This window comes from Sciurus vulgaris (assembly GCF_902686455.1).
Source record: "Sciurus vulgaris genome assembly, chromosome: 17".
NCBI classification, from domain to species: Eukaryota; Metazoa; Chordata; class Mammalia; order Rodentia; family Sciuridae; genus Sciurus; species Sciurus vulgaris.
This window is the reverse complement of record NC_136478.1, coordinates 19,977,883-19,992,925: the sequence shown is the minus strand read 5'-3', so window position 1 is coordinate 19,992,925 and position 15,043 is coordinate 19,977,883.

Below are 15,043 nucleotides of genomic sequence, written 5' to 3'. Positions count from 1 at the left end.
CACCCCTTCACTGTCATCCTGGTGTTCTAGATAAGCGTCCCTCCTTCTCCCTGGATTGCATGTTGATAACAGCTTCTTCACCATACCCTCATCTTCAAGGTATCCTTCAAAGCACCAACCAGCATTATTTTTCTAAGCTGCATCTATGACTGTCACTCCTCTGCTTAAAACTTCTCAGCAGCTCTCCTTTGGACTACAGTCATCAGCTTGAAACACAATCACCGGAATGCCTTGCTACCTCCCTTCATCTCTCAAGAAGTATTCCTTTCTCACTCCCCTTCATTGTCTGCACCTTGAATATACTTAGCTCTATCTAATTCCTCCCAAATATCCATTTCTTTTCCTGATTCATCCTCTTAGCACTGTAGAGTGATCAGGTCCAAGACATCATCAGGAATCAAGAAAACTAATTAAGTCCTAGGAAACAAATGGCTTGGATCATGTCGTTGAAAAGAAAACTGTGGAATCAAAATGAACAAACATTTCATTAAATATCCATGAACAGTACATTATAACTAGTCAGTTATAATTCAATTCATAAAATTCTGCATAAATAAGATACAGAATAAAATGGATGAATAATAGAAGTTGTTTTGACACAACTGAAAATTAAAGTTATAAGGTGAGATGTGTGTGTATATATTTATATTTGATGCAAATAAGATGGGGTGACAAGGCAAAGAGGTTTGAAAATGCCTCAACCCTGATTTTGCACAGATTCTTTCTCAGACAGCATGTGTTCTTCATCTCCCCACCTGGAAAATTGTTTCTAATTCTTCAGGATTTACTGAGACATCGCCTCCTGTAAGCAGCTTCCCTGAGGTCTGTCGTCCATGATCTCTGTCTCAGCATTTCTCACACTGCCTGTGGATCTGGATCTCTCACCAGACTTTGACAGGGGCAGGGAGAGGCACTGCATTTTATTCATCTTGATGCAGTTTCCTATTACCTGGAGTGCAGTGTACAATGAGTTAGTATTAACTTGCGATGACAATAACAACTACAAAAATAACAATGTTGTAATCTAGGTGCACTCCACTGATGAAGCAGAACCTCAAAAGAGAAGTGTTTTGTTTATGTTTCTTATGTTGCTGCTGAGGGCACATTAGGGCCTCCTCTGAGTGTTAGTCAGATCATTGCATAATAAGCAGCCATGAGCTGCACAGGTAGGCCTGGAATGACCAACTTTCCCTCTTCACACCACAAAAGAGAGAAGAATTTGAAAAACAACAAAAATCCAGACTCAGATCTGGCTCCTGTCAATCACTCATACATCTAGGACCTGGCATGTTCCCTCAGCCAATGAAGAACAGTCCTAAAGAGATTTCTCAGGCTTCCAACAAGGCACCAGTTATACTGGGACCTCTGTGGTAATGAATGGCTTTTGTGGCAGAGGAAATGTGGAAGGTGAAATGCTGAGCACTTCAGGAATTCTATGTTCAGCCAGGGAAGCATTCCTGGCTACAATCCCTAGGGGAAATTTCACAAGATGCTGTTTATTTCTCCCCTTGTGGGGCTTGGAGTAGGAAATATGTGCTCTTGGTTCATGAACTAGATGTTTCTTTATCATTGCTCAGACAAAATGGGGGAAAGACACAGAAGCATCCTTGGGAAGTAGAAAAGAAATAGCCTTGTTGTAAACCAGGCTTGGGTTTGAATTCCACCTCTGTTACTCACCTATAAACTGTGATTTGAGGGAAGGTCATGTAAGACCATCAAGCCTTAATTATCCTTTGGTAAAATGGGTATAACATATTCTTTGAGGATTTAACATTAATTCTGCAGTTCATATGTTTAATGCCAATCTGGAAGGAGCCTTCATAGTCCATATTCAATGGTTGGTGCTGTTGTAGATCATAGGTATTGGGTGAGACTGATCCTGACTCTACCACTTTTGACTTAGTCCTTCTCTGATAAATGATTTTCCATCTTTGAAAATAAAATCACTAAGCAAACACTTTCCTGACAAATCTTGCTCTCAGGGAACCTACTTTGAAGCTAGCCATGGTAATGGGCCACACTGAAAACTTTAGAAATAAATCTAATTTTGAATTTTTCTCTGATTGACTGAAGCCAATTACTTGCATGAGGTTTCCAAAGAAAGTAGGGTATCAGAGATAGCCCTGGAGTACAGGTTTGTCCACCAGTTACAAACTGAAATGTACCACCTATGCACTAAATGGCCTTGGGAAATGATAACCATGATGGATATAGACCATTTTTGGGGGAGTTGCATTACCTAAGAAGTCCTTTAAGAAACAGCACAGAAAGTTACATTAACAGGTGTGGCACTCATGTTATGCACTAGGAAATATATCAGTCATACTGACCCACGCTATTACACTTTATCTTTTCAGTAACTCAGAGAGGCATCTTTATATATTATTATCCTGGTTTTATGTATTGGGAGTTTTTACCTCATAGAAATTAAATAACAAGGTCACACACGTCAATGAAGTGACTGAATGCAGATTTGAATCCCCAGATCTGTCTAATTTCAAAACAGGTGTTCTACTCCATTGGACTTCTGGGTCCTTAGGTGTACAATTATCAAATATAGCAAATAAAAATATGCAATACCTAGTTAAATTCGCATTTCAGATAAGCAAAAAATAATTTTACTATAAAGGTGTCCCAAGTATTTTTAGACTAAGCATAATCTCAAATATTACTTATATTTTTAAAAAATCTGTTACCTACATTACATGGCAATTTATCTGGACATCTTATATTTTACCTGAAAAGTCTCCGTAGGAGGCTAATGTCATATGAGCAGGTGAAAAACATCAATGTGTCAGAGCTTTTCCAGAGGCACCTAGAATTGGTCTCATGGAAAAGTGCCTTTCAGAAGCAGAAAACTTTGTCTTTGCTATTAAAATGCTCTTAAAAATCCAAAAGTAAGACTCCTAGACTTTTAAAAAAAAATAAAGAAATGAAAGCTCTCAAGATGTTTTAAGATGTGTTTTGTGCATGAACTTGACACAGGTCTAGATACTCCAAAGGTGTGCAGAGAGTTATAGATCAAAGTTGACAGTAACATGCCTCATATGCACACAGCATTGGTTGGGTAAATTTAGATTCACCAAGACAATCTTTCTCTGAACTCTCAGATGCCTCATGTGGAGGCCAAAAACCTACTGAAACTCAAATCTAGGGCAGTCACCATGCGGGCACTTAGCTATGCATCTCATTTGGCCTGATGCCATTGCTGTGAGATGGGTTGAAAACCCCGTTTACTGACTGATAAGTAGAGATGGAAAAGGCAAGACCACCAGCTCATGAGCAGAATAGCTGAATTTGATGCAGATCTATTTGAACCTTCTACTCATCATCATGCTGTGTGGTCCATAGGAAATCAGGTGGGGCATAGCATGATGATTGAAGTTCTAGAGTTATGTGTTGAACAGTCCCATAAACAGCCCAAATTACTCTCCCTATAGTCATTCTACCTGGATAGTCTCTTGCATGTTCATCTGTAGCCGCCTTGCCTCATCCCTCAAGGCCTATGTCAGACCCTATGACATTTACTAACCATGCCTGATGCTTTCAATGGGCTGAAATACCCCTCTTCTACACCCCAAGTCATTCCTGGCTTGGCTGCCAATGGTCTCCAATTTGATCTCTCACTGTAACAACAGTTACATGCACAATGTCTTTTATTACTAGAGATGCTGTGTAGCTCAGGGGTTAAGGACACAGGCTATGCTCCCCACTTTCAGTTCACACTTACTGGATGTGAGGCCTCGGACAAATTATATAATGTCTCCATGCCACTTTTATTGGTTTTATAATAAAGATAATAAGAACATTAATTCCAAAATGTTCTTGTGTAGACTGAATGAGTTAAGGTCCATAAATCACTTAGAACACTGCCTTTCAGATAGGAAATGTTCAATATGTATTATGTTATTACTATTGCTACTGATGTTATCTGTAACAATTTGAACTTTCAGCAGATGCCAAACTCAGAGATGAACAGCTTACAGGCACTGTATCATATAATTCTCTCAATACCTTTAAAGGCTGGTAGGATTATCGTTCACACACTATGTCAGGCAATGAAGAGGCAAACCCTGGCTCACCATAGAACCATGCTTTCAATCCCAGATCTTCTCCTCTCTCACGTTTTCCTCTTATATTCTGATAGTTTCTTGAAGATGCCCTCAAATGGTGGTTGGTTATTTCCTCTATTTAACACATGAACAAACATGAATACTTTTTTCCTTTACAGAATCAAATGCTGACAAACAAAAATTTTCTTTACGTATGTCTACAAACAAGAGGAAGTAAATGACAGGGGTTTAATGAGGTCATCCAATATGAGTATAAGAGTCCAACCTAGCTTTCAACCTCTGAACTTCCAGGATTCCTTCTTGGGACGTGAGAATATCAATACAAATTAATTAGTTGCAGAAGGGTATTATATATAAATGTCTGGTCTTTCTTTTATTCTTTAAAATAATAAATGTTTGAATATTATAATATCATTCAACTGATCCCAGCTGAGGTAAAGGTAGGGCGCAAGATCAAAGGACAACTTTCTGGATATGGATCATGTAGTTTAACACCTATTAAGGCCTTCATCCCTGGTGAACCTCAGAATGCAGTGCACCAAGCAGACTATTTATCTTGAGCAAACTATGCTTCAGTTGAGTTTATGATCTCTAGAGGTACGTGGCTCTGTCCCTAGCCTATGAAAGACCCCAGAATGATAACTTTGCTAATGATTAGGAAGGAGTCTTTTCTAAAGTCTCAGAGCAAGGTTTGTCTCATTCATTGGTGAGCGAATAAAATTAAACACTCCAATCTGTGACCCATGTAGGAGCTTCAGAAAGGTACTGAATCTTCACAGATGTACAAAGAGAAAATCAAAGTTTATGGAAACTTCATGTGGCATTGATAAATAAGGTATGCAATTTAGAATCCATCCCAGGATACATTCAGCTGTACCATTTCTTAACCTTTTGACCATGGTTGAAAGTGTCTCAAGCCCTCTGGGATTCAGCGTCTGCACCTATGAGTTTGTGAATGCCATTCTCCAAACTGTGATGGGTACAAAATGAAGGCACAGATGTCAAAGTGCCTGGTACAACTGGATCCTACCCATCATATTATTTTGTCTGGGAGCTTGATTTCCCAAGTGTCAATCTTATCTTTATTCATAGCACACACATTTCTGATTTTGGGAAATAATGATTCTTTTATCAAACTTGTAACTGCTTTAGCCATTGAAATTCAACAGCTCTCATCCTTTGCTATTTAATGGCATTGATTTGCTGGGCTTCCCCTTCTCATCCACCCATAGCTCAGTTATCTGAGTGGAAAGACCAAGCTAGAGCTATAAAAATATGATTACATTGCTGCTGCAACTTCCCAAACTCAGATGGTTATAACCTGATGCAGGGCATTCCAATTTTAACTATCTACTGCTGTTTTTATTTCATAAAGCCACTAAAAACATCCTGCACTGCTTTTATATACATCACCACTTTTATAGCTTTTGTGTCATAATAAAAGACAGTTCGTTGGAAGCTAAGGGTTTTGTGTTGTGTTCTCTTTTTTTTAAACAGAAAAATAGCCAACTTGGAATAAGACATTCCTGTCTAGTCTCTCTGCCTTCTAATTCTGTCTCATCCAATCAGTCCATGGTCCAAGCTGCCAGACTATTCTTCCCAAAGAGCTATTTATAAGACATTGCCCTGTTCAACCTTCAAAGTCTCACCATTACCTTGATTGGAAAGCCCTACATCCCTAGTCTAGAATTTAAACATGTCTAGTATCAGGCCTTGTAAGTCACCCACATAAAACTAGTTTGCTCACCAACCTGAGGACACATGGTTTTGTACATGATGTGTTTTCTCTACCATTTCTGGTAAGCCATTCCACCTGAATTTTTCCCATCACTTGAATTCCAAGTTATCATTAAAAAGTCTGCTTTTCACCTAATTCTTCAAGCAAGTTTTCCCTGGGATTTGTCTCTCTCCTAACCAGTAGCAGGACATTGACACCTCTTCCCTTTAACACGACCCTATTCTGCCTAGTCATGTGACTCTGGTTAATGCCTTTAATTATCACATATTTGACTCTCCTAATCTGAATCTGAGTTTCCTGTAGATTAGGAAGTGGATCTTATACTTTTCTTTATCCTGTCTTGTGCCTGTGATGTAAGTTGTGTCATGTAAGTGACTGGCCATGGTCATATGGAAGTTTAGGAAAGATTGTCTGGAACCCACGAGAGTGTTATTTCCAGGAATGGGGGAGAAAAGGAGGCAAGGATGGATGGATGCAGGGCTGGAGGGGAGGATACATGCATTCATGCACCGTAAGCAGATATCTATCAAACTCTTGATTGAGGAGCAGAGAAACACTCCCTCTGGAAATAGAGAATAAATAAAACATCCTGTTGAACAGGGAAATGACAGCTATGCATCTGGCTGCATAAAGATGCAAAAACATGCAGCCAGATGTGTAGTTAGTTCTAAAGATGGAAGTTCCTCTTCAACACCAACTAGATTTAACAAAAAAAGTCCACCAAAATCCTGGCAGGGAAGCAAGAAGGTCCTGGGAGAATGATGGTAGACCTCTGGGCAACATTAGAAACAATTGGTCTGAACCTATCCTTTTAATCATGAACCTGACCTCCCCTCTATGTCATTGTCCTCAGCCAGTGCTTTCCCTACTCCTTCCCTCCCTCTTGGATACCAAAACCACTAACAAAATCAGCTCCAAGGACTGAGATATGACTGGTGATTTACACCACGACGTGCCCATTAGCTGCGGATGTACATAACACTGTTCTCAGAAAATTTCTGATCTGGGGAATTCTCACGTGAACAGATCACCTGGCATGTGACTAATCAGACTCTGATAATAAATATTGAATGGCAGAGCTGATCACTAACCCATGAAGCACTTAGAGTTTTCACACAATTAGAATTCCTGTAAAGTCCCATATCTAGTAAGTTTAGTAGGTTTTTCCAGTTTATATCAACGAACTGGCTGATGTCAGATGGTATAACTGACACAATGCCACACACTGGGATTATGTCAAAGACTTGGCCCCTTCTTCTCAAGTACTTTCAGTCTACATAAAATGTCACTCCATACAATTACCTCCCCATTATATCCTGGATCAAACTAAATATTTTGATTATCAGTCAATAACCCTCCCTACAGAAATCTGGGGAAAAAATCCTTTCCTTCCCCAATGAATATCTTTCCCAGTAACCAGCATTGCATTCTTCAATTGCAGTTAATATGTCAACTTCTAAGTTTCTTCACATCCCTGTTTACCCCCAATCTTTGACTGCCTCTGCCTCTGAGGAGAACCTGGTGCACTCAGTCTTTGATATATATAGCAGCTCTGCAGCCCAACAATTCCTCATTACAGACCACATAGTAGAGTATGTGAATTAGGCCTAAAGCCAGATCAGTAATTCCCAGCACTGGAGTATCAGTAAAGTCATCAGCAACCTGGAAACTCTGAAACTCATTCCTCTGGTAGGTGGCTATCCATCTCCAGAATAGCCCATAGTGGAGTGGAACATCTGGAGGTGTTCTTGACCTGAATGTCTAAGGCACACACCCATCCTCCACAAGGATTTCACATAGACTTACCTGTCTTTGCCTATTCTATAACTTCCTTTAAAATTCCATATATTAGTCCATTTTCTGTTGCTAAAAACACAATGCTACAGAGAAAGTTTTAATAAAAAGAGGTTTATTTTGACTCAGTTCTAGAAGTCCAAGGTCAAAAGGTCACTCCTGGGGATGGACTTCTTGCCAGCAGGTTTTGAGACAGCACAGGATATCACATGACCAAAGATGAGCAATAGTGTGCCTGTGTATCATCCTCTCTCCCCGCCTTAAAAAGTCCCAGTATTCAATCATGAGGGTGCAGGGTTTCACTCTGATGACATTGCTTAATCCTACTCACCTTCCCAAGACCCTACATCTGAACACCACAGTTAGATTGTTTCCATCCTTAACACCTCACAACGGGAATTAAACTGCAGCATGTGTTTTGGAGGGGCAAATCATTCGAACCCAGCATCCCACAAGGCTCCTGACCTATCAGAACCTTCTTCAGGGAATCTCATTTGGGTCCAAATACCAGGCTGTTCTTGAGCCATATACCTCCAGCATCAGCGTTCCTGTAATAGGTGACTGTAACCTTTAATGGGAAAATGTAATACTTAACCTCACACTTGTCTTCTTGCATTCTGCACATGGAATACATAAATGGTGTCTTGCAGGAGATTAAATAAGACAAAGGCTGGTGAAGGGTCTGTGTGTTCTTACCTATTAACAATATTAGGAGTCAGAATGATTCATGCCTCCAACAGTTCCACTTTGTCTCCGGCTCTGAGCTTAGTTATGTAGTACCAAGATGAATAAGGTACATTTCAGCAGATACAATCTGAGATGCCGGTGAGGGCAGTTATCTGCTACCCTCCCATTTTGAAAAGTCCTGGCATTCCACCATTAACAACAGAGAAAATACATAGAAGCTGCAGTGCTTGAAGTTTGTGTTGCGTTGGGGCTTCTTCAGGCCTCTGCGGCCATCACCTTGCCCTCTGCGAACCCTGGGATATATCCAGCAGGGACGTGGGCTGCTTCTTTACATGTGGTACCAGTTGTATTGGTTAGGGTTCTCTAGAGGAACAGAACCAACAGGATATGTATGTGCATGATTCTGAGGGTGGTTCACACTATCAGAAGCTGGATAATTCCACAATGGCCCTTGGCTCACGGGAGACTGGATAAACAGGTACCTGTTTAGTCCAAGAAGCAGGAGTCTCAGAACAAGAGGAACCAATGACACAGACCAAATCTAAGACTGAAAACCTGGAAGCCCCCAGGAAATTTGCTGATGAGAGGCCACATTGGAAGAGTGCAGAAGCTAAGAGTCAGATTTCCATGATAGCAGCAGCAATCGAAACACACATGAGCCATAAGAATCAAATTCACATCAGCTGTGGCTTCCTCCTTATTTCACCTCTTCTTATGTCAGGATTCTCAGGCTATTGGACAGTGCTGTCCACAGTTAGGGTATGTCTCCCCCGCAGTTTGCTGTCCCACATGTCAATCAACTCTGGAAACATCCTCACAGACACATCCAGAAGTCTTTGAATTCTAGGCATTTCCTAAGTGTTTTTCAATCCAATTGAGCTGACAATCCAGATTAGCTATAATGCTGGTAAAATAAAGATCATCGAGGTGACATTTTATTAAAAATTCATATTCGACGAGTAAATAAGGAAGTCATAAAATCATTGCTTAGAACCTGAGCTCGGCAGTCAGGCACATGTATTAGGGTGAAGTTTGGTTTGGCTAGCCTCTAGTTTCTGTGTCTTCAAGCAATTCAGGCTTTCTTCAGGAAAATTCCTTCATATGAGAACTAGAAACTATAGCACTTTTCACATTGGACTGTTGTAAGGATTCAATGAGGACGGTTGAACATATTGTGTACCAGAAGAATTAACTATTATTAAACAGAAAAGTGTGAGGCTGAATCTCAAGGCTTCTCTGGGACGCACAGCCCTCTCTTCTCAAATTGTTAGACTATGTCCGTAGGTAACCATCCAAGTGCCAAACTCTTAAGAACACACCTCAGACCCAAAAAAGAATGACATTCTTGCCCTTCTCATCTCTTGAAATGCAAACTTTATTTGCTTCACATTTTTTCCTCCAAAATATTAAACATATGGTATTTCCTCTGCCTCCATAAAATTTTTAAAAAAGGTACAGATGTTCTTCCCTACTAAAGGTTGGATTTAGAGTCAGAGGACCTGGTTGTGAATTCCACCTTCCCTGCTTATTAACAGTGTGTGATCCAAACCAACTGGCTTCCTCTCCTTGAGCCATGCTGTTCCCATCTGTGATGGGATAAAACAATATGGTGATGGTGGTGACAATGACAGTAGCAATGACGGAGCAACAAGAACATCTACTTCACAAGCTAGTTGGGGGTGTTGTGAGGTATTATATGATAATAGGTGGAATACGTAAAGTCCCTATTAGCCTTAGTATTTAAAATCCAGGGAACTAAAGCTCATTGAGTGGTCAAGTGGTTTACCCAGAGTCAGGCTCTGCCCATGAATATCAAGTCGAAACAGTTTTCAGTGAAATGACCACTTGTACAACATCTGGATGTTGTGGTCTCACTTAAGGATAAAGGACCCATATGGCCCCTAGAATGGATCTGAGGAAGCACACTGACTCTATCATGTATTCCTTCATCCATATGAGTACTCAATGGCAAACAAGACCAGTGGCAAGGCCACCCCCTGCTTATAGTTCATTTTGATCTAGTAGAAGCAGAAAGACCTTACCCATAAACTCTGATTTTAAAACTATTGAGGCTCAGAGTGATTACATAGCTTCTTGTATTTTGTCCAGAGAAAGGAGAAACAGTGGATCATACACCAAATTTTCCAGACTCCCATGGTTATACTCTGGGTCCAGTGACTCTCTGACAAAAATAAGTCACCTTCATCATGTCAATAAGCCTTTCATATTTTGTACCGGATTTCCTGTGACTTGATAAGATAGTTTGTTTAGGATATCAGATACACATTGAAGGATTATTCCACCTTTTTCGATTCCTACTTTGCTGGAACACACCTGGACAATAAGAGGACCAGCATCTTCACAATTGTATGCTTTCCATGTGATGGATAAGCATTGTTCCACAAAGAATAGTGTCTGTGCTCTTATTCAATTGACCCACTATCTTAATTGAGGTTCTTTTAGGTAGCTGAAATAGGTTGGGATATTTATTGAATAGTTAGTTCCTCGGGTGTCCATGAAGTTGATATAATGTTTGAACCCCAAAACTTAGCAAGAGAAACATTCAAGAAGGCTCTGGGGACTTCCTAAGTAAGGAAAGGAGGCTACAAAACTTGTCTCTTTTTGTTTCTGATATGTTTGCATTTGTACCCTCATACAGCAAGTGCTTTCTAAGATGGTGGTAGCCACTGGCTACTAAATTCAAATGAAACATGCAAATTAAAGTAGAATTTAATGGAAAGTAATTTAAATTAAATAAAACTTGCAATGTACCTTTTAAGTCAATCTGGGCGCATCTCAAGTGCTCTGTAAGTGTCATACTGGATAGCACAGGTCGTGAGTCATTTCTCATCATCCCAGAAAGTTCTATCGCAGAGCATTGTTTTACAGTGATGCCATCCATGTGCCTCTACTCCAGATTTCTGGGACTTGTGTCACCTTATTTAAATGTTCTAATTTTCAGAAGATAATCTGATGAATAAAGTTTAGATTCTGGAACAGTCGACCACAGTTAGGAAGGATGAGACGATTTCATATAGACCTGGCCTAACCTCCTTGACTGGGGATGGGTGATGTAAGGGGTCCTTCCCTGAAAAGGACATGGGCACATCAACTCCTCAAAGACTGTGTCTCAACACCATCCTGTCTCTCTATCGTGCCTCCCAGAACTTCTTGTTCTACCTTCCCAACTCTCACAGTGACCTGGGATGCTGACATGCACAATGGAAGCTTACAGAACAAGTGAGTGATAGACTCAGGACTTCAATCCACATCTTGGTTCTTGTCTGTCACTTCCCCAAAGCCTCCTTTCACAGTCCTCTTTTTAAGGTTTAACTTACTAGGAAGAGTATTTGAACTTATTCTATATTTGTTCATTTGGGGCAGCATTCTTGAAACATCTTAGTAATTCTTTAAGGAGCCCTACTGGGCATATTAATAAGAACAGAAAAGAAAATCCACCGTTATGTTTTATCTCAAGGTGTGACACAGTGTAACTGGGGCTGAATTGCTAAAAGGAGGATTTTTTTTTAAATCTAAAGAAACATTTGAATGCAGGATGTGTTTTTAAGAACACAAGTTCAAAGGAGGGACAGAGACATGAGAAGAGGTTTCTTTTAAGAACTTTCGTCCCTCCTATGAAAAGAGTCCACCCGAATAACAAAGAAACAATGCATAAAACTAATTATTGTAGTCATTTTTAATTAACCTGGCCAGCTAATGTAATCCCTGGAACATTTGTTCATCTGTAAGAGTTTCTCTTTAGGAGCAAATCATCATTGGTTTCTGCAGTCATTGATCTGTATTGACTGAGCAGCATCAAATCCTTGTATTGAATGGATGTGTTTGCACATCTAGGTTGGTGAGCATGTTGCAGGATTGAGTTTCTTCAACTGCTTACAGCTTCTCTTTCATTGTGTTAGATTTCCCACAAAACACTCAGTCTTCTTTAGCCACACCTGCCTTTGCACCATTGTACCTCATGGTGTCTAAACTCCATGCACAGCCTGGCCCCCAAACACCCTCAGTCCATGTGCTACAGTGCCTCCATCCATCTGCAGAGACAGTGTCAGTCTGAGGATACAACCACCTGACAACACCTTCTAAAACAGTGGATTCTCAGCTTTGACTGCACATTACAATTGTCTGTGGAGCTTTTACAAAGATCCAGTCCAGCTGCACTCCAGACCAATTAAGCCAGGGTGTCTGATGATGGGACCAGCCTCAGTCCTTTCTAAAGTCTACAAATGTCTGCAAATACCACTTGAGTGGCAAGTTGGTGGACAGTAGCATGAGCTTATCCAGGAACTTTTTAAAAATGCCAAATCTTGACCCTGACCCCAGACTTACTGAAAAAGAATCTGTATTTTCATGAGATATCCCAGACAGTTCATCTGTTTATTAAAAATGAAGCACAGTGCAACCAGTGGGTCTCCAACTTGAACATGCACCAGAAGCACCTGGAGAACAGGCGATGATGCAGCTGGTTGGGCCCCATCCCCAGAGTTCCTGATCACAAGGTCTAGAGTGAGGCTGGAGAATTGGCATTTCTCACAGTGACGTGATGCTGGTAATCCCAGCACATCTTCAGATATCCTACTCTCTAAAGCATATTTTACATTATTCCCAATTCATTTATTCTCCTGGTAATGTTTCAAGAGCCTGATAATATTTGGGGGCACAAGAAGATATTGCAATGAAGCTGGACATGGTGGTGCACACCTGTACTCCCAGAAGCTCGGGAGGCTGAGACAGGTGGATCATGAGTTCAAAGCTAGCCTCAGCAAAAGGAAGGCACTAATCAATTCAGTAAGTTCCTGTTGTTAAATAAAATACAAGTGCCCATGAATTCAATCCCGAGTACCACGCCCCGACTCAAAAATAAATAAATAAATAAAAAGATATTGTAGTGAACAAGGAGACACTAGAAGACATCCAAACACTATCCAAGAAGACAATTCAATTGCAAAAGTGGAAAGTAGAGATCATGTGAAGGGATAGTGATGGCATGGACATGACTAGGGGATGTCATTTGAGGTCAGGTGAGAATACCCAGAAGGATGGCATCTGGGCAAAGACCTAAGGGATGGATAGGAGACTTGGGGCTGCAGGCAGAGGGAAGAGCAGATGTAAGTGCCCTGACTCAGGGTGGGCTTAGTAAACTCTCAGCTGGATGGTGAGATCAAGGAGGACAGCCATCCTTCTTCATCTCCTAGACCACAATCCCTGGCTGTTAGTTTGAGGAAATGCTGCTTTTTCTTTTCTGGCCTGTTTACTCATCAGGTTTTCTTTGTAGGATTCTTTGGAAGATTAAAATTTCATCAAGACTGTAGTTCACGCTCTATGCACACAAAAGTTACGCTTGCTTGCTCACACCAGATCTCCAAGGGGGAAAGCAAACAAAACTTGCCAATGGAAGGTGAGCCATCCATCTTTACTGAAGCCTGTAATGGAGACATAAGAAAGATGAGATGTTTTCTCTACTCTCAGAAAACCCCAAGTCATACAAGATAGAAAGCAGCAGGAGGAAATGAAGAAGAATCAAGACATAACCGAGAACAACGATGGCCATACAGATATGAATTGTGGGGTAGATAACAAGGGATACCCCAGGGACTGAAGAGGTCCAGAAAGCTCTTAAAGAAAGAAAAGCATCAGTCAGCTTCAAAGAGAAGGAGAGCTGGAATAAGAGAACTGTATAATTTTTCCTCCATGTTTGTTGAAATGCTGGATGCATAAGTCCAAAGATAATAGTACCAGACAAACTTTAAACACCTTGTCTTCCAGATTTACAGAGCTCATCAATTATGCAGAACATTTTCACTCTTCATTCCTCTCCTTGACTTCTGCTGTGGACTGAACTGTGTTCCCCTCAAATTCCTGTGTTGAAGCCCTAACTCCCAATATGATTTTATTTGGAGGAGGCTGGGCTTTTAGGAGGTAATTGAGGTTAAATGAGGAAGCAATGGTGGGGCCCTGATCTGAGAACTGGTTACCTCTTAAGAAAAGGAACTCACTTTCTCTTTCTCTGCTCATATACTAGGTAAGGTCACAGGAGCATCCAGCAAAAAAAGCAGGAGTCTGCAAGCCAGGAAGAGAGCCCTTTTACTGGAAACCATACCCTCCCAGACCTCAATCTTCAACTTTGTAGCCTCTAGAACCATGGAAAAATAAATTCCTATAGTTAAAGATGTCCAGTCTATGGTATTTGTTATGGCGACCCAAGCTAAAACAACTCCCTTTCTGGAAGCACAAGGCTACAATTAATATCCACGTAGAGAAAATCTATTGTTATAACTTCTCCACATAGCAATATTCATCTTCCATCTGTGGCCTAGCATCATAATACTACTATTTTTAAAATTATCTGAAGTAGGAAGTTCTTGGTCTTGGGTTCCAACAGATCTAGATTTGACAGTTTCAACACTTTCTAGTTTTGAAAGAATAAATCTTACGGTCACTACATGTCCATTTCCTCAGTTTAAATGAAGGGTTTTTTAATGGCTATTTTTATGAGTTGTATTATATTAAGAAAAAAAATGTAGACACAGAGGGAATCGACTATTGGCATATGGTAAACACTCCATATGTGCTGGTTCCCTTTCCTCCTGCATTTTGTGAGCTACTCTCTCTCTCTCTTCTGTCTTGACCTGGACAACACAAACATCCTACATATGACTGACAAATGATATTCCCACATGTTTAGGCCCAACTGAGGCTCCACCTCAGGCCCCCTCCCATCTGTGACCCCAGT